Below are 19515 nucleotides of genomic sequence, written 5' to 3' on the forward strand. Positions count from 1 at the left end.
CATTGAAGGCTTCAGTCGGACTCAATCTTAATGGTTCAATGCGATCAGAACCTTGTGATATTTAGTTACTAGTCACGGCTAAGCAACGAACAGTTCAAGCGTTTGAAACAACTATGTACCTGGTGCTGGATTGTACTGTTGTGGGGTTTCAGACTGAGAAGAGGCAAGAGATAGCTGATTTCTTGAATGTCCCTTGCAAAGAATAAGTACAAAGAGTTAGAAAAGTGATCGCACAATGCTGAAGGTTCTAAGAGTAATCTCATTATTTGTATGTGTTCTTTATCTCTTATGTTATAGAAAAAAAAGAAAACGTGCTAGTGTCCCTGCTCGGGGGAGTTTGCACAGTCCTCCCCAATTTTTATAATACGAGGGAACGTGCCATTCCCACGGCAGCATGCAATTTTCAGTGTGTTCCTTTTTACTGTGTCCTCAGTGTTCAAGATTAAAATGTGTCACTTCTCACTCACCGCATGTTGGAATATGTCGATGTTGCAAATGTAGAGGAGTTGTGTCCAAGTTTCTCTTGATCTGTCTCTGTAGTGAAACACGGTAGAGTTAGGCCATAAGTAGTTGTGGCTACAGAAACGAGCTGAGTAAGGTAGTTGAAGGTGGACATACACACATAGCTGGTATGATTGCTACGCCGGGAAGGCGCAGAGGCTTTACTGCAGATGAAGGTCAATTCGAATATGGCGACGAGGCAAACAGTGACATTGTTGACCTTCTACTGCTGGAATGAATAGGGAGGAGCTTGGCCTACAAAATCTATGGTATTGAGACTTGAAGATTTCAGGGCTAAGAGGTGGGGTTTTCTGTAATTACATTTAGAAGACTTGTGGTATCAGTCAGACTTGGTCTCATGAGGCTCTAGTTGTCATCTCTTACCTCGAGTGATCAGTATCTAGGAGGTCGAATGTATAATCTGTCTTGATACGTTTCCCGTTTTGATTGTTTACAAATTTATGATTGATATGAACAACGTGTCTCAGGAGGTATCATACTTGCTAGTGAAGGCATCAATGGAAGCATTTGTGGGACTCGAAATACAGTCAAAAAGGTTTTGAAGCACATAGAGTCCGATGAACGATTGATGAAGTTGAGGCGGACTGACTGGCCTGCTATCGATGAAGAAGAGGAGCTTCATCATGGTCATACCGTTGGGGTCATGTCAGGGATAAGCTTAAAAATGATATGTGTAAACTACCTCTGTGGAGTCTCGTGCTCTTTTGAAAATTGCAGACTGTTCGTTGTTTAACACAAGGTCTATAGGCTATATTGGCAGGAAGAGTATGCAAACGCATATTGTGATGCTTTGATGCAAAGGCAACAAGCATGACCGGCTCTTTGGCCAACAGTGACGTCAAGCTACGGTTTGGTGGGTCCCCCTGCGCACTTGACATGGTAGAGCACACCGCAGCCTCTCTTCAGCGCTGCACGCTGCGTCAGCAGAAGCTCTTGGCCGCATGTTCAAATCTTGCCAAGCGCCTTGGTTAACAGTTCTTAGAGCTGTGTGATAGATGCGAGGCAAAGCAAAGCCACCTTGTCGTTCAAGCCTGGCAGGAGCTCCGCCATAGCTGCGCCTACACACAACCTCCAGGCTCCTACACGAGGGCGACAGTGTGTTTCTTTCAAAACATTCTTTCCTGCTCGACAGGTTAATGGTCTGTTGCTCTCGTTACCAGCGGTGGGCTAGCGTTTCAGAAAACCAGACTACAGTTTGTGAAGAGGCGTGCATGTGTCCTGAATAGGCTACATCATTTGGAGTTTCTTTTCTAGGACCTACCACACGCTCGCGGGGCCTGCTCTCTAGGTAATGCTTCTTTTCCTTTACGACGGATGAGAGAGAGAGAGAGAGAGAGAGAGAGAGAGAGAGAGAGAGAGAGAGAGAGAGAGAGAGAGAGAGAGAGAGAGAGAGAGAATTGTCAACCTGCGAATTGTCAATCTGCTTCAAACTGCCTGTGGAGAAGATAGACGGACGTGCGGTTTTTTTTTATTCTGCTTGTTTGCTGCGTTTGACGGTGCTTTTTAGAGATTTACAACATTGGCGTTGTTTTTTTTTGCTTGACGGCGCTGCTTTTTTTAGAGCTTCACAGCGTCGGCGTTGTTTTTTTAAGAGAGATGAAGTGCAGCCACGTGGGCTGCTGAGGGGCCAAGGAGCGAAAATTTTCCACTTCGCTAACGAAGTAAAAGATCGTTGATAGCTGGAATCTGGGCAAATGCCAGACGGAGTCCAACGAAACTAGAGTCCAGCTAATCAAACGCAGGCTGAGTCCAGCGAAACTAGAGTCCAACAAAAACCAAGTCGCAGTCACTGCATGGAAATTATGTAGCGACTGCAGCTCCACTGCGCCATGGAAATATAAACGAGAGACTTCCACGAAGGTCTGTAGGGCGACTTCCACGAAGGCAAGTCCCATCGCAGGTGCTCTCTCTCTCTCTCTCACACACACACACACACACACACACACACACACACACACACACACACACACACACACACACACAAAGTGGTCTCAAAAGAGCGCAACAATAGAATTTGTGCTAACACTGCCAGGTTCACAATCTTGTGTGTGCAGTGTGTGTGTGTGTGTGTGTGTGTGCGAGAGAGAGAGAGAGAGAGAGAGAGAGAGAGAGAGAGAGAGAGAGAGAGAGAGAGAGAGAGAGAGAGAGAGAGAGAGAGAGAGAGAGAGAGAGAGAGAGAGAGAGAGAGAGAGAGAGAGAGAGAGAGAGAGAGAGAGAGAGAGAGTGAGTTATAATTGAGATGGTCGTTGTCTGCTAAGTCTCTGCATGCAGTACCGATATCAACCACACAAATAATTGTGTGTGTGTGTGTGTGTGTGTGTGTGTGTGTGTGTGTGTGTGAGAGAGAGAGAGAGAGAGAGAGAGAGAGAGAGAGAGAGAGAGAGAGAGAGAGAGAGAGAGAGAGAGAGAGAGAGAGAGAGAGAGAGAGAGAGAGAGAGAGAGAGAGAGAGAGAGAGAGAGAGAGAGAGAGAGAGAGAGAGAGAGAAATTGATGTTTACAGTAGGTCCATTCATCTGGGTACACAAATGTCAGGGTTGTATTTTAGGTGTTTTTAAATGAGTCTCTACAAAAGAGGACATAAGCTTGCTTAAAGCTTTTTGTGTGGCAGTAGTGGTTCATTTTTTTGCTTTATTTAGAGAGAGCACGCATACACAATGGATTCATTGAAAAATAGTGTGAGAGGTGCGGCCAATAGTGCGAGCAAAGAAGGCGTCCCTGTTAAAGAAGAAGGGGCGTCCTCGAATGACCACAGAGGAGAGGTCCTCAAACGAGTCAAAGAAGCCGAAAAAGCTAATGGAGGCGAGTGTCACAATCTCCGTGAGAGGGGAGGACATAGATACATGTCTTCTTCCATGCGTTGACGAATTTTTATAGAAGGAAACATTAGCGGGGATGTGCGCAGTGGAAAGAGGAGGCAGTGTGTTCCATTTGTATTTTCAGATGGTAGTTCGTATGCTGTCGTCGTCTCTTATTGCCATCAACAAGAAGCTGAAGTCATACTTGGGTTGGGACAAGGAAGGGCCGGCAGGTGCGAACATCCTGTGCAGAGCTCTAAAGCAGAAAAATATGCATACCTTCTAGGGGATGGTAGGCTACTGCATGAAGGACGAAGGGGAGGCGCATTTCCAGAAGCTGACTCACAATGTCATTGTTGATGATATCAACAAGGGTGTAGAGTTGTATACCCTTTATGGTGTAGACGACCTCAAGAACAGGGTATGTCTAACACCGAACAATATTTTCGATCGTGCTGCAATGTATTGGAAGTTTAAAATGCGGCACCCTTTAGGGAACGATTTCTTGTCCACCTTGCACATCATGGTGCGTACCGAAAAATTGTCATGGATCATTCCTTACCAAGGCCAAGGAATGTACATGAAAAAGATAAGAGCGATGTGGTGCTGCATGGATTTTCCCTCAACCATGACTTACCAGGATATAGTCAGCATTTTTGTGGCCGATGACTTGTACGCCAATGCACAACCAAGAGCCGATTGGTTTAGGTCCCGATGGGATGCTATAGAAAGGTTAGCATCATATTATTCTGCTTTCTTTTCCATGCGTTCATTGCTTTAGGTACTAGTCACTGACTATGAATAGAAAGGAGCTTACCGATACGACCGAATTTAAAGAGACCAATGTCGACGATCCAAAAGCCAATGTTATTATCATTGATGACAGTGACGATGACGACGAGGGCACACAGATTGGCGATGATTTCATGCCTCTCGTGCATCGTACAGAGGCAATACTTGTTGCATCTTGAAGGTTTATAATTCATGACTATTTGTTTTCCTTGAACCTCTTTTTTTTGTCGTTGGATTCTAACTTGTTGGGTTCATTCTCGTTTATGCATATCGTAATGGAGGAGGGGGGTCATTTGAATGCTGTGGAGGCCACTGACACGCAGGACACATTGGAGGGAGTGGAGGAAGGCCTTGTCAAAAGATTAAAGGAAATCTTGCTACAGATTTGGATTGAGGTCCATCGCCATGACAATGGCACCCTTAAGTCCTTCATAAAAGAGTCTGTAGAGTCAATAAAAAATGCAGTTCAAGATTGTCAAGTAAATGTAGCGGATATCCAAGTAGCTCAACTAGAGGAGCAAATATTGTCATTACGCAAGGAGGTTTCATCTTTAAAAGTGCAATTAAAGAAATTGAATGCACTTGTGATAAGACTCAATAATGTAATCGGACTTTTCCGTTCATGAATTTAATCTGATTGCTCTTCATTCTCTATCAATGTCTCTTTATTTCTTGTAATTGTCGTTTCTGTTTACTTGTTATTACACATCAACTTGAATTTATGCCTGACCAGTTTTTATGACTTGTTGTTTATTATGGCGATCCTTCACCTTCAAGATTCCTTGGCATCTTCAAAGAAATGAATTTATTTTGAAGTCTTCCAGTATGTCAAGTCCACACGAGTAGGGGCTACCAACTGGAAAAAAAATCAAAATTTGACTTATTAGTGGAAAGGGGAAAAGGAAAGGTGGGAGATTGAGGGTTAGTAGAAGGATTCTCTCTCGCACGCACGTGAAATTCCATGCTATATATCTCTCGCCCCCTCTCAATTATCTCTCTCCCACTCTGTCCTCGCGAAGTCTGCAGGGCTCATGCTCTCTCTCTCTCTCTCTCTCTCTCTCTCTCTCTCTCTCTCTCTCTCTCTCTCTCTCTCTCTCTCTCTCCACACGATATGCCTATGAGAAGATGCAACACAACTGGTTTCTCTCTCCCCCTTGCGACATCGCACAAGGATCTCTCTCTCTCTCTCTCTCTCTCTCTCTCTATCTATCTAACTGTGTGTGTGTGTGTGTGTGTGTGTGCACGAGAGGGAGCTCTCGCTTTGTCTGTCATGCATGAACGAGTGTGGTCGCTCAGTGTTTCTTGTGAGAGTGTTGTGAACGCATGAGGGTCCACATCCGTCTACGTGCGTCCTTGCGCAGAGCTTGCCCTACGACTATGTGCATCCTTCCATAGAGTGGACCAAAGGTTGCGTGAAATTGCAAGATTCTTTGGCATCTTTTAAGTATTCAATTTTAATATAAAGCTCCCAGTAGTAGGGGATACTTAGTAGACATATCGGGATCAATGCAAAAGTTCAAATGATTGTGAGAGAGTCGTTGCAACAGAGATGACATGGGACCTCTCCCTCTTACGTTTACTGGTACCAAAGGTGTACTTTGTGATGGCTCCTCGGTAACCTCAATCAAGTTTAATGGCGTGATCTTCGGTGCATTTGGATTATTTGGACATTGGGCAATCAAATGATCTAAGGCACATCGATTACACATGAGTATCGGCATTGTAGACGTGCTCGCTTGATTGGTTTGCATTAGTGTGGAGTTCTTTTGTAGCCTAATAGGACACTCGGCTACACGATGTGGACCTCCACACTCATAGCATTGAAGAGGTGGTCTCTTAGCAGTGTAATTGATATTTTGGCCTCTTGCCGCAAGAGCAGCTACTTGATATACAGGTTTGACTTGTCCCCAATAGTCCTCCATGTAGTATTGTGGACTTTCTTCAAGCACATCCATCCCATAGACAGTATTAGGGTCCATATCTTCCTCACAGCCTTCCAAACAAGCGATAGATGACTCACAACCTACTTGATTCACAGAAATGATTCTCAGATGTGGTGGTAGCGGTCCTAGCATTGGAGGTGGTAAGGGTGTTGTTTGAACAACATTTTGGGCCCTAGGGACCATGTGTTGTGCTGTTTGTTCAAGAGGTGGGGCCGGCACCAATGCAGGAACTCGAGGTGTGTGTCCATGCTAAGGTTGGTCTATTGGCCATCGCGCGCTTAAATACTATGCAATCCTTAGCTTGATGACCATACCTCCCACAGGCATTGCAATTACCATTGAATTTTACTCTGAAAGTAGGGCATTCACTGGTACTATGCGGTCCATAGCATACTGAGCATTATTGTTGCTCCCTTCTTGGATACATATGATTGTTTTGCGGAGCACGATTGTCTCTAAGACTCTCTTGAATAGCCTTGGTGAGATATGCTAAAGTCATCTCAGATATCTTTGGATCCTTAGGAATAGGCTTTAGGGTCATTGGTTGATGCCCTGATGCTTGCGAGCTAATAGATTTAGGCTCAACAGACACTCTTTCTCCTTGAATCATTAAATTATCCTCCAATTGGATCGCATTGGTGGTGACTGCTTCCCAAGTGGTGATACCTCTAATGACTAGGACATTGTAGATATCCTCATGTCGTAATCCCCTAATGAATCTATCAAGAAATTTATTATTGTTGAAGAGTTCATTTGGATTACAACGAGAATTCAAATGCTTCAAGCGACTAATAAAGTCTCTCACCAATGCTCCTTCCTCTTGTTGGGCTTTCTGGAGCTGAGAGGCTACACCCCAAAGCACTCCCTCTCGTATGTATTCTTTTAAGAACAGTCTCCTAAGAGTAGGGTAAATCATTTTTTCTTCCACCCTTAGGGTTCTATACCAATCCCGTGCCTTCCCACTTAAGGTTAGGCTTAAAGCATTACTCTTATGTAGGTCATTGTGTTCTCCTAGAGAATCACATATTTGTTCAAACACTCGATATGCTTTCTCACATCCCCGTCTCCACTAAATTTTTGTGTGAGCTTGGCTATTTGTACTGCCTTACTTCTAGGCTCTCTATCAGACGTGTTACGGATATTCTCAGCAATAGATTGACCGATAGCTTGAGCAAATGTTGCCAAGTCACCTCAGTGAGCAGGAACCGTGGGTGGAGGTGCTCCAGAGACTACACATGGAGTAGGTATTGGCATTGGGCTTGGCGCATAGGAAGCCGTTGGATTCCACATTGGGTACAATGTTGTGCCATGTGGTGGCCTAAAGTTCATGTGTGGCCCTAGGCATAGCAGACATCGTATGTGACATGCTAATGCTAGCCGGTATAGTCCCATGGAAATAAGAACTTTGGTGTTGTGGTTGTGGAGCATAGGTTGTTGAAACAATGGGAGGGGTAGGAACTACATGAGTACGAGGACCCATGGGTGTATACGATTGATACACACTTGTAGGTACTGTTGCAGGCATTGAGCTACCATGTAGCAGTGCTTTAGTAACAAATGAGGTTCATGGTGTGTTTCTTTGCATGCCCATCATTGGGGTAGGCATGGTAGCCGTGTTGTCATCAAGGGAAAGATGAGCTAGACTTGGAAAGATAAAGCTATCACTTGTGGGCTCAGATTGCACTGAGACCCCTGGCGAAACAACATATGGAGGATCCATCGAACTTACCGAGGGAGTCTCCATTTGTGATAAGGTCGGTTGTTTAGCCTTTCCTGTATCCAAGAATCTCATGAGACCCGTTGAAGGCATGTTGATCCCCTTGTTCTGTCTCTCTAACTCAATGACCCTATGGATGACCTCACAAACTCTTTGTTGTTGATCCTCCACACTAATAGCCCCCATTGTGGATTGTAGGACATCTAACTAACCCACGTGATAGGTATGACCTGTGTATAGGTCGGTTAGAGTTTCCATTTGTAGTTCGTACTCCCAATTCTCATTTAAGAACGCTCCATCTAGGATTAAGGTGCTAGGGGTGTCCTTTGAGCTAGATGCAATGTTGCTTTCTAGGGGTTGGCCATTAGTGGTTGCTAAGTCAGGAGCACTCGATTGCTCTCTTAGCCAGGATATTGACATAGGGGCTTTCGCTTTTAACTCTCTTCGTTGCTCCGCCTTGCGTGAGCTCTCGATTTCCGTTTCCCTTGCTGCAAGGATATATCGATCAACCTCTTGTACTTCGGCAAGACTTCTACCATCGGGTAATATGACCTCGGAGGGGAATAGCTTTGAAGAGTCAGGAGGTGCAGTGAATGAAGTAATCACGTGCACATTCTCTAAGGGCATACGGTCTACATTGGTCATGAATGGAGAATTTACTTCCCCACCCCCTCATTTACATCATTAGCTTCATGTTCGGAGCGAGTGGCTCTACTAAAGGTTTCCTTCAAGCGACTAAGCACACTCGGTCCGGACCGTGGGCCCATGGCATGCATGTTTTGGCTTAAGCTATCGGGATTAGGCATTGGGAAACCCTCCATGATGTCGTAGTCAGAGGAAGAGTCACTAGCTGCTATGTCGGGTCTTGGTTTGTACTACCTTGGGTCCCCGCCGAGGGCCTGGAACTTAAGGTAGGCGGATATTGAGAACTCCGTAAGTCGAAATTCTCTCTAGTTGCTCCGTCTGTAGCACACGACCAGAGCGCAGATGCATGTGCCTTTGGCACCCTACAAGCATCGGCGAATAACCTCGAAGGTTAACCGATTACTTTTTTAGGCGTCCCTTTTCACTCGTTTTTTTTTAATGTTTTGTTATGTTTTTTAATGAACGGTTTTTTGATTAAAGTGTGTGATAGCTCAAAACGAGCGTAACACTCAAAGGGTCATGGTGTGCTTTACAACACAACATTCGGTCACCTGAAGCTCTGTTGGTCCTCAAAAAAGTCGATTCTTAGCTATGTGTGAAGCTAAAATACGTAATTTTAAAGGGCCACTAAGGCCTGAGCCTGAGCGTTGAGCTTGGGCTTGGGTTTGGGAGATATACCCGATTCCAGTCCTACCTTTAATTTTTTTAATGTTTTTTTTGGGGATAAGGTCGCCGCGGCCTGCGCGCGAGCACACACACACTCTACCTACCTACTTACAACTAATAGACCTACTGTTATACACTAACACACTTCATTAGCTCTTACAGATCTACTTTCTACTTACTGTACTTTACATTACACAGAACTAACAACCTTAATACTAACACCTTATCACAGAGAACACAGTACCTTTCAAAACTTCATTAACAAAGAATTACATAGTAGCAAAAACAAAATCCTTCTTCTCAACACACACACCTTCCTTCCCTACCTTTCCTACAAGTGAAATTGCACCACAAAAGAAGCATAGAGTGCCATTCAAGCTTAGTGTATGGCATTCCCCGGCAACAGCGCCAAAAATGTGCGCATATGTTGCACGTGTCAATGCAGGAACTTGCCAATACACTGTGTGCGAACCACAAATGGCTCCAAGCACACAACAAGCCTAAACTAGTAAGCTCAAAGATGGCGACGGTATGTCACTCACCGCTCTACGCTTGCTGTCGTGGAGGATTCCTCGCCGCGAAGAAGAGGGAGACGCCGCTACGCCGTGCTCAACCGCCTTGCCGCCGTCATGCCGCCGCAATACTCAATCGTACACACACACACACACACACACACACACACACACACACACACACACACACACACACACACACACACACACACACACACACACACACACACACACACACTCTCTCTCTCTCTCTCTCTCTCTCACGCATACACACACACACACACACAAGGAGATGAAGAAGAAGAAGATGGAGATGGAGCAAGAGCACTCTTCAATTGCACAAATGAGAGAATGAGTGAATTTTAGGTTTAGTTGACTTTTATATGAGCTCGCCCCATTCACACGTAAGTGCCCATGCTTAGCCAACTAATCCCTTGAATGTTCTAGCTAGAGTGCGCCTCTCATCGGTGATCACTCTTACCCTTTTCTATTGGACCGACAAGCCGGTACCTGACTCTACCAAATATATAATACAACATCTGTCGTAGGTGATAGGAATGTGCGTGAGGGTTAACAGATGCTGGCATTTTTTGCAGAGAAGATGCGTTCAAGGTAAGGGCCCCATGCGTTGGGAGGGACAGGGGGCACTCCGTGCCAAGTCTTTGACGGCAAGGTTGCATTGCCCGCCAATTGGTGGTCATGTGGAGGCCTGACTGCAGCTCCCAATGCAAGGGGATTTTGGAGTAGCATACGCCAGGGGATCAATGTCAAGGGTTTTTTTTAATCTGCTAAAGGCCTTAATATCCACTAGCTCACGTGACCTACCTATCGATGGGTCTCTCTCTCTCTCTCTCTCTTACCAACGTTATGTGTGTGTTTGTGTGTGTCTCCGAGACACACACACACACACACACGCGATCGACACTATCACCAATAATCTACAGATACTTGTTTACCCATGTTCAATTGCCAGTTTGTCCCACTTTGTCTTCGGAGGGGTGGAGAGAGAGAGAGAGAGAGAGAGAGAGAGAGAGAGAGAGAGAGAGAGAGAGAGAGAGAGAGAGAGAGAGAGAGAGAGAGAGAGAGATTAGAGAGTGGATTGGGGCGCGGCGCTGTGTATACCCTGTGCTATAGTGAGGCATTGTGTTGTGTGCTAGGTGTGTCCCCCTTTCCCCCTTTCCATCTTCTGGTGCCCACACTGAGGAGCTGTCTAATGCTCCAATTTGCGATTGAAAGTGGTGTTTTTTAGCGGTTGGCTGATGGTCGAGATGTTTGATGGTCGAGTTTGAAGCTGACGGAGATTGTGAAGCCAGGTTTTGGCCCCATATTTACGGGCGTTGAAGATCCTGAGGATTGGTTAGCAGATTTCGAATTTGCTGCTATCGATGCGTATGTTGACGGATGCAAAACGGCTATAGACGGTGCCGTTGTTGATGCAAGGACGAGCCAAGGTGTGGTTCGATGGCTTAAAGAGTAGTGATCGAGAATCATGGCAAAGGTTGCAGAGTCAGTTTTTGGAGCGGTTTCAAGAGGTGATTACGGTAGAAAAAGCCGGTGCAAGGCTGAAGGCGGTACACCAGGATGTGAGTAAAGGTTTCTCTATTTTCATTTAGCAGTTTGAAGCTTGTTGGAAGCAGTTAGAGATTGCTACTGGGGTCAAAAGCAATCAATCTTTGAAGCTATCAAAGCTGTTAGAGTGCTTGCATCCAAGGATTAGAGAAAAGGTCGAAGATGGTGCAGATACATACGAAGACATGGTCTATCAGGCAAAGATAAAGAGCAGAAAGGTGAAGCGGAAGCTGGAGTTGGGTATGTTAAAGCCAACAGATTATATGCCTGTTGCGGAGGTAGCGAAGTGCTCTTTGGTCCGACCTAAGGTGATTCCAATTATCCAAAATGCCCAGCCTGTGGAGGTAAGACCTACTATTGGTTATGTTCCTTGGAGGTTTCCAGTTTGTGATGTGCATGTGCCGAGGGTGGAAGAGCTTGTCAACGAGGAGAAGCTCCATGTCGAGGTGAACCAAGATGCAAAAGTGGTAGCAGATGTGGAGGTTCCGGTACGGATTGAAGAGGTAAAGCATGTTCTTGTGGAGAGTTTGCATGAAAAGGTAGCAGAATGCAATCGAGATGCGAATACAGAGACTTCAGAAGCAGGTGAAGAAAGTTTGCAAAGCGGTGAAGATGGTCAAGCTTTTGTGGAGTAGCAATTGGATGCAGATGCTGATATGGAGTCGGTATATGATGCCGATGCCGATGATGATACAAGATCGATTAGCGGGGAGACAAGTGAGGAGGATAGAGCGGATGAGTCCACATCCTATGATGAAGAGACGGAACCTGATGAACCTGAACTGGTAAAGGTAAAGCTACCCTCTTATATGTTTGATGAGATGGTAGTAGCCCATGTGCAAGAAGAGCTGGGAACAGAGCAAGTGGAGATGCTTGATGAAAGCCAAGTGGTGCGGTCTAGACCTACCGATGATGATATGGAGGTAAAGGTAGTGTGTGGTGCCATGCTAATGGTTGTGCTGATGAAAGTAGTGGTGGAATGTGCCATGGTGGTGCAACAGGTGCAACATTTTGCCAAGAGAGATAAAGCGGCCGTGTCTATGAAGGAAGTCAAGGTGGATGCAGTAGAGAACGAGTTTCTCTCTTTACTCATACGATCAATGCTCCAAAAACAAAATTATATTCTTGAGGAAAGAGACACGACATCAATTTCCCAATCTCAAAAAAATAAGAGAACATGAAGAGATCGCAAAAAGCAGCGAAGTCAGATCCCAGTTCAAAGACCAACATAGGGAGTGGTGACGACCCCGTATATATGAACAACGCTGAAAAGGATTCTGATTCCGGTGAAACCATGGAGACCAAACCGACCACTAAGATAGAAACCAACAAGGAAGATCTTCATGAGCCACACCTCGAGGAGGAACTAACCAAAGAAAAGGAACATAATGAAAAGTTGCAAGAGTCATACACTGTGGTTAACAGGACTCTGACTCAACTCTTAGCCATACAAGAGACTCCCACCTCCTCAACTGTGGCTGCAAGATCAACCTCCTTGAACCAAGAAGTTAAAGATCTAAAAGAGGCATTGGCTTAGGAGAAATATGATAGGCAAACCATGATATCATGACATAGGGCCCTACAACGAGCCAAGGATGAAGAAATTGAAGAATTGAGGAAGCAGTTGTCTCAAGCACGGGGGGGCTTGGAGACTCCAAGGGCCAATCAGGTAAAGCATCAACAAACAGCCCCAGTAGACTTTGAACATAGGAAGGAGGTTTTGACCAATCCACATTTGAGGCTCACCAAACAGAGGTGCCAACTACCAGCACTGGAAAAGCAACACAGGAATTTGCAGATCTAGCCACGACATCCACTTCGGATTTGGCCAAGGACAAAATTCAGCACTAGATCTGAGAAGTCAAGGATCCCTTGCACAAAGCATATGTGCAGTATAAACTGAAAGTGTTGGAATTGGCTGCCCTGCTCATGATTACTCCAGATGAGGTGGTAAAGAATCTCGGGCATGAGATGATTGCCTTGTCACTGATGCGGCAGGAGGCTAGATTATGGCAGCAAAGAATGCTACCAGAACTTGAACCAAACAGCCAAGGGGATAAGAAGGATGTTCTTGTCATGGTAATTCAAATTCAAACCATCATTGACAATCAACCCCTCTGGCAAAAGAAATGGTTTGAGCAAAGACCAACATATGAAACTTATTACAGGAATGCTCCCTAGCATCTCAGGATCAACCCAACTTACTGTCCAATCAACAGACGACGATCCTGGGATAGCTTTTACTCTTGGCTAAGCAAAAGGCCGGCAGTGTTGAATTGCTCGGTTATCAAAAAAGTCACTCAATAACAACCCACCGTCCGAGCAGTATATGGTCCAGACTCTCAAAGGGGTGATTAACATGATGAAGAAGATCCCGAATCTCACATGCTAGATGCTTGTGAAGATTGCCAAGATGCTAATCACCTGCATAACAACTTTCAATGATGTAGAAGCAAGAGAGCATCCTTGGAAAATCTTTGTGGAGCGCACAAAAGGGCTTTACTGAATATGGAGACAAAAATCCCTAGCAAGAATGTCATCATGGGATTGTATGCAAGAGTCATGTTCCTGCCCTCTCACTACATGTAGACCTTTGAGGAGGCATTCATGACCGGCAATAAATAAGAAGGGGGGAATGTTTGGTGGATACAACAATCCTACACATGATAGGAGCATGCACACCAAACCCTGTAAACACTCACTCAATTTTTCAAAAGAATCCGTGTAATTCAGCTTATGATGATTTGTAATTGTAATATATTCTGGCAGATCCTCAGAGCCTCTCGGAATCTACATCCTTGTAAGTGGCCAAATGCCCATGGGAAAGCTCCCTTAACCTTTACGTCAAAACCCTTAGTTCTAGACTAAAGAGATATCATTGGCTTGGAGGTTTTTTGAATGTTCACTGCAAGAGCTTCTTGCTGATAAAAATTGTAATCCTCTTTTCTCATGGACTGGTAATCAGAATTCAATTCTGAATAGCACATTGTGTTCCTAGTCTCTTGCTCTACAACTTAAGTATAAATGTGCACGTCTGTCGCAGGTGTCAATGCAAGGAACTTTCCAATACACTGTGTGCAAGCCACAAATGGCTCCAAGCATGCAACTAGCCTAAACTAGTAAGCTCAAAGATGACGATGGTGTGTCACTCACCGCTCTACGCTTGCTGTCATGGAGATTTCGTCGCCGCAAAGAAGAAGGAGCCGCTGCTGCGCCGCGCTCAACCACTTCACCACCAACGTTCCGTCCTCGCAATGCTTGATCACTCTCTCTCTCTTTCTCTCTCTCTCTCTCTCTCACGCATAGAGACACACACAAGGAGATGGAGATGGAGCAAGAGCACTCTTCAATTGCACACGTGAAAGAATAAGTGAATTTTACGTTTAGTTGACTTTTATATGAGCTTGCTCCATTCACACTTGGGCGCCCATGCTTAGCCAACTAATCCTTTGAATGTTCCAGTTAGAGTGCGCCTCTCATCGGCGATCATTCTTATCCTTTTCCTATTGGACTGACAAGCCCCGTACCTTGACTCTACCAAATAAATAATACGGTGTCCGTCTTAGGTGATAGGAATGTACGTGAGGGTTAACATGCCCCCCTTCCTGATGTAGATTCCATCCTTGGAATCTATTGAGTTGAAGCTCACTCGTCGAGGTGGAAGAGCATTTAAGATGAATATCCTTAGCCTTCTTCAGGCACTGTAAAATCAACAACATTGGCACAGTAATTGCATTCTCATATACATTTTAAAATCATATGCAGTTGTAGGCAGACAATTTGATTGGTAATAGAATTTTAAACCAAATTTTGTCAACAATAGATATTAAATTGCAATATAATCAACGCATAAACAGTTGCAAAGGTGAAAAATTAAACAAGTCTGGGGTCGTTAACTTAACGGTTGAAAGGCACTAAAGATCGACTATTAATACCATGGGCAAGCTTCTCAATTTTCCTTGATCAATTAAGTTGTTTAATCGTGAGAGCCAGGTATTTCATGTTCGAGGGTTGACTAGAGGCTATACCTAGAAGGCCTTGTAGTTAAGCTGTGATAAAAGGAATTCTCATGGAAATCATCGCCTGACTTATTTCCTTTCTTTGACCCCCAAAGTCTTTTCACATTGTTCCAATTTTTATGTGTGTGCTTATTTTGTATGCCTTGGGTTTTTTGCTTTTCAAGGAAAAGCGCCCACACTGGGAACCTCTAGGGCTCTAGTACTGAGGCGGTCCGGGGCGGGCAACAAGAGAGGCGACCTCTAAACACCCCTCAAGGCTCCCGTGCTGCTCAATTGGGGCTGGGGCAACCACAAGCACAACACAAATACACACCCACAGCCAAACCCAAACAAGATAGGGGCACCACCTAGTTATGGTATGCGAACTAGGACGCAAGAGAGATTTTGGCACAACCAAGAAGATGCACCACACAACACACACAAACAACCTCACACCAAGACACACACAAACTGGACCAGAGAGAGCTAGAGCAAAGGGAAGAGAGAGAGAAAAGGATCTTGCGTAATACCTTATTTGTGACTTGCAAATGGAGATGGTTCGTTATGATGCTATCGTAGAACTTGTATAAAACTCACTCAATGCTTAGTGATTGCTAAACATTGCCAAAACACACACACACACTGTCTTAGGGTGTGGGAGACCTCTCACCACAATACCCTCTTACAATGGACACAAAACTGGCAATGAAAAACACACTAAAACACTTTCTAAAATCAAGATCAACCGATAAAAACTCAAATACACAAGTCACCTTAAATTCACCAAACCGTTGATCCGAGCCTATCACAAATTTCTGTTTATTATATTTTGTTGGTTTTCCTTGCTTGTAGAGGTTTACAATAAAAGAAAGAGTGAGAACAACCTCTTGGAATTTTTTTTAAAAAAAAAAAGATTTGATAGGAATTTTTTCTTGACTAGTTCATCGGAGGTGAAAGGTAGAGGGAGAACCTAGTGGTAAAGGGAAGGGAAAATATGTAAATGTGAAAAGAAAAGATATGATGTGGTTGTGGAGCCATGCACCCATGATTCAAGGGTCATGAGTGGCTCATATCATCATGGCTTTGGAGCCATATGATGATTCAAACAAATGGGACCCAAGTGGAAGACTTGGTAAAGGAAGGAACCAGACACATGATTTTGCTGAATTTTTAAAAAATACTTCCACTCCGATCCAAGAAAAGTTGTCTTCATCAAAGCTGTAGCTGATGAGCTGGAGATTCTGGCCATATTTTTTTTATAATTTTTGCATCTACGGTCTAGGATATATGGCCAAAATGGCGGACGCCAGTTTTTTCAACTGTGGTGGAGACCACCCCCTCTACCTTTACACACACACACCCTTCCTTTTCCACATTGAGACCTTCTCTAAAAATCAGCCATTAGTCTTCTCACCCTCCTCTCCTTCCTCCTCTCTCTCAAGCTCAAAAACCCATCAAAATTCCTCTTCTAATCACCTCTCAAGTCATGCTTAATCTTGTTGTAATTCATAAGTTCTCATTCAACCCCTTTCTATTATTACTAGATATGTATTGATTTTATGTAGATTCTTTACATTTTAAAATAAGGAAGCTCTTGGACTCAAGCTATGGAGAAAGGAGTGAAGACAACACAAGTGATGATGGAGCTAATTGGTCAACAAATCACTTGGAAGGAGCTTCTTCATTGGTTGAATGTCCCTAATCAAGCTTCATTTGTACAAATTACACTTGGATCTTAACCTCACTCCTAATCACTCTCTTTCCTATATAAAGAGGCCTTCCCCTTTGTAATTTCAAGCCTCCCTCAGCCCCATTGAGTCTTTGTATCGCTCACCATGAGCCCATAAGCTCATTCATTCACTCTATTCTTGCACATTCTAGAGTGCAAATTGTTTCATGCTAGTAATCTCTCCTTCTCTTACTTATGTTAATTAAGAGAAATCTTGTATATATGTGTGAGAGTGCTTGATGTGATCTTGGCTAATCCTTGAGTGGTTGTTTGGTAATCTACATGCTATTTGTGTTGGGAGTGTTTGAAGACATCCATTCCTTGTACACACACTAAGGTTAATGCTTCATTTATAGTGATCTCTCTCTCTCTCTCTCTCTCTCTCTCTCTCTCTCTCTCTCTCTCTCTTTGTGTAGCGGTCCTAGCCCATGCTTCCAAGACTAGGTGGTGGCCTTATCTCATTTCCCTTGTGGCGCAATGGAGTTTGTTTTGGTGTAGAGTCCGCCATTCCAAATTTCCTTCGTCATAAATTGGTGCCCCCATTGAGGAGTTCTCAAGCAGCGCTCTATCAATCCTATGAAGGAAGATCCATCAAATTCTCCGAGACTTCCACTATGGTCTCCCCAAGAAGCTCGAGAAAAGAAGCGTCTTTATCGACAAACGGCACGTATGCGGGTAAAGAGAGTTAACTACACACACCCTTCTTTGCTTCAAGGAAAATCTTGTAGTCATCAAGTCCCTAGGTCAAAAAATTGTGTTGAGTGCTTTGTGGCTAGTGTGAAGACACTTCCTTTGAAGCCTCGACTTCAGGTGGTGAAAGCACTCTCAAACTCGGGTATTAACAAGTTTTTGGAGGGGGAGCTACACATCAATGGGGTGCGGTATTGGCAAGAGGCTACATATGGTGATGCACTCCAACTACTACTAGCAAGAAGGCTCAAGGTGGTTGAGAGGGTAGCCATCGAACCCTATGAACTCTACAAATCTGAAGATGGTCACACCAAAGCTAGGCTAATCACTGGTGAGCAAATTCTTCGCATCTCTCAAATGGTGGGATCCAAGAGAGCTCAACTTCAATGAAGTGCTTCATGGAAGTTTGTAATTAATGCACCAATGAATAATCCCATTTTCTACAACTTTCAATCAGTTCAGAATGTTAGGGTGAATGTGTGCATTGATAGAAAGATTTTTTTCCAACAAAGATTGGTCTTCTATTTTGGAGCTGAGAGGTTGAGAGAGATATTGTTGTCCCCTGACCCTATAATATTTCCTATTTTGGAGTATAATGTATCTTTTGATGTTCACATCTTCATCTTGCTTTAAGAATACTCCATGAATCATAGGGATTTATATGGACCTTTCCAACCTCTTGCTAGACAAACTGTGCATATAATAGCTAGCACAAAGCTTAGGTTCCAAAACATCATAAGGAACTTACTAGGCCCTCGTCGTCTAGCTGAGATTAATGCATCTATCAATCCATTTATTCTACCGTTAATAAGATATGATTTGGGCCTAGACGTTTTCATCTTTGTGCTGTATTGAGAGGAAGGCAACCCATTTTTATGATAGCTTTCCCAAGGACCAAAGATTACTTGGCCACAACTACTTCATATCTCCCCAAAGCTTCGACGACAATGGTCAAAAATGGTGAGCACGAGGGCAAAGCGAAGTAAGCTAGTAAGTGTAATCAAAGCATATGGTCTCAAGGATATAGTGCCTTTGGTGGAGGCTCAAATCAAGGGACAACAAATTCCAAAAACTTACATTGACAGTGGAGCAGAGGTTTGTGTCATGACAGAAAAGCTAATGCATCAATTGGGTTTAGAGGTAATGGAATCATCAAACTTTAAGGCAAAAATGGCCAATAATGTCTCTGTCACTTGTGTGGGTGTAGTGAAAGCTTTGAGAGTTTCTGTTTTTGGAATCACTACAGAGGTTGATGCTTATGTGATGCCAGTAAAGGGAGAAGGATACCCCCTTATTTTAGGACGACCTTGGCTCATGGGTATAGGAGCTAGGCAAGATTGGGCAACAGGAGACTTGGAGTTGAGGCCTCGCATGGGTGGCCATAGTCGGAAGGTGGTTTATAACCTAAAGAATGGGCGACAAGAGAACCTTGAACTAGAGACGTCAGCTGATGAGTGGAGCTCAAATGGATGCTCCTCATCCATGGACGAGGAAGAGAGTTCAAGTGAAGAGAGTGATAGCACTCTCGAAGTCATGGGCGTCACGATAAAGGAAACTACCTCATCAGAAGACAACCCAAGGATCCAAATGGAGAATGTGTGGGATGCCAGCCTAGAAGCGATGTTATCCAAGGATATAAAGGAAGAAGAAAAGGAGGGTTATGTAAATGTTCTCAAGAAGCATGCATCATTGTTTATTTCTGATTACACTCACATTACAGGTGTCATTGCAGTGAAGCATCATATCCATCTAAAAGAAGGGAGCAAGCCAGTAGTACAAAAACTAAGAAGATTAGGAGTTGTGCAACAAAATGCACTGTTGTCTGAGGTGAAGAGACTCTTAGAAGCAGGATTCATATACCCAGTAGAAGATTCAGAATGGGTCTCCCCAGTAGTGGTGAGGCCAAAGAAGAATGGTAAATGGCGAGTGTGCGTGGA

At 44.2% G+C, this 19515-nt stretch overlaps 1 pseudogene; it reads left to right on the forward strand.

Annotated features, from left to right (window-relative positions):
• Positions 1 to 3462: 3462 nt before the first annotated feature.
• LOC147452107 (uncharacterized) lies at positions 3463 to 4735 on the forward strand (annotated as a pseudogene).
• Positions 4736 to 19515: the final 14780 nt, after the last annotated feature.

This window comes from Adiantum capillus-veneris, chromosome 8 (genome assembly GCF_014529385.1).
Source record: "Adiantum capillus-veneris isolate H3 chromosome 8, ASM1452938v2, whole genome shotgun sequence".
NCBI classification, from domain to species: domain Eukaryota; kingdom Viridiplantae; phylum Streptophyta; class Polypodiopsida; order Polypodiales; family Pteridaceae; genus Adiantum; species Adiantum capillus-veneris.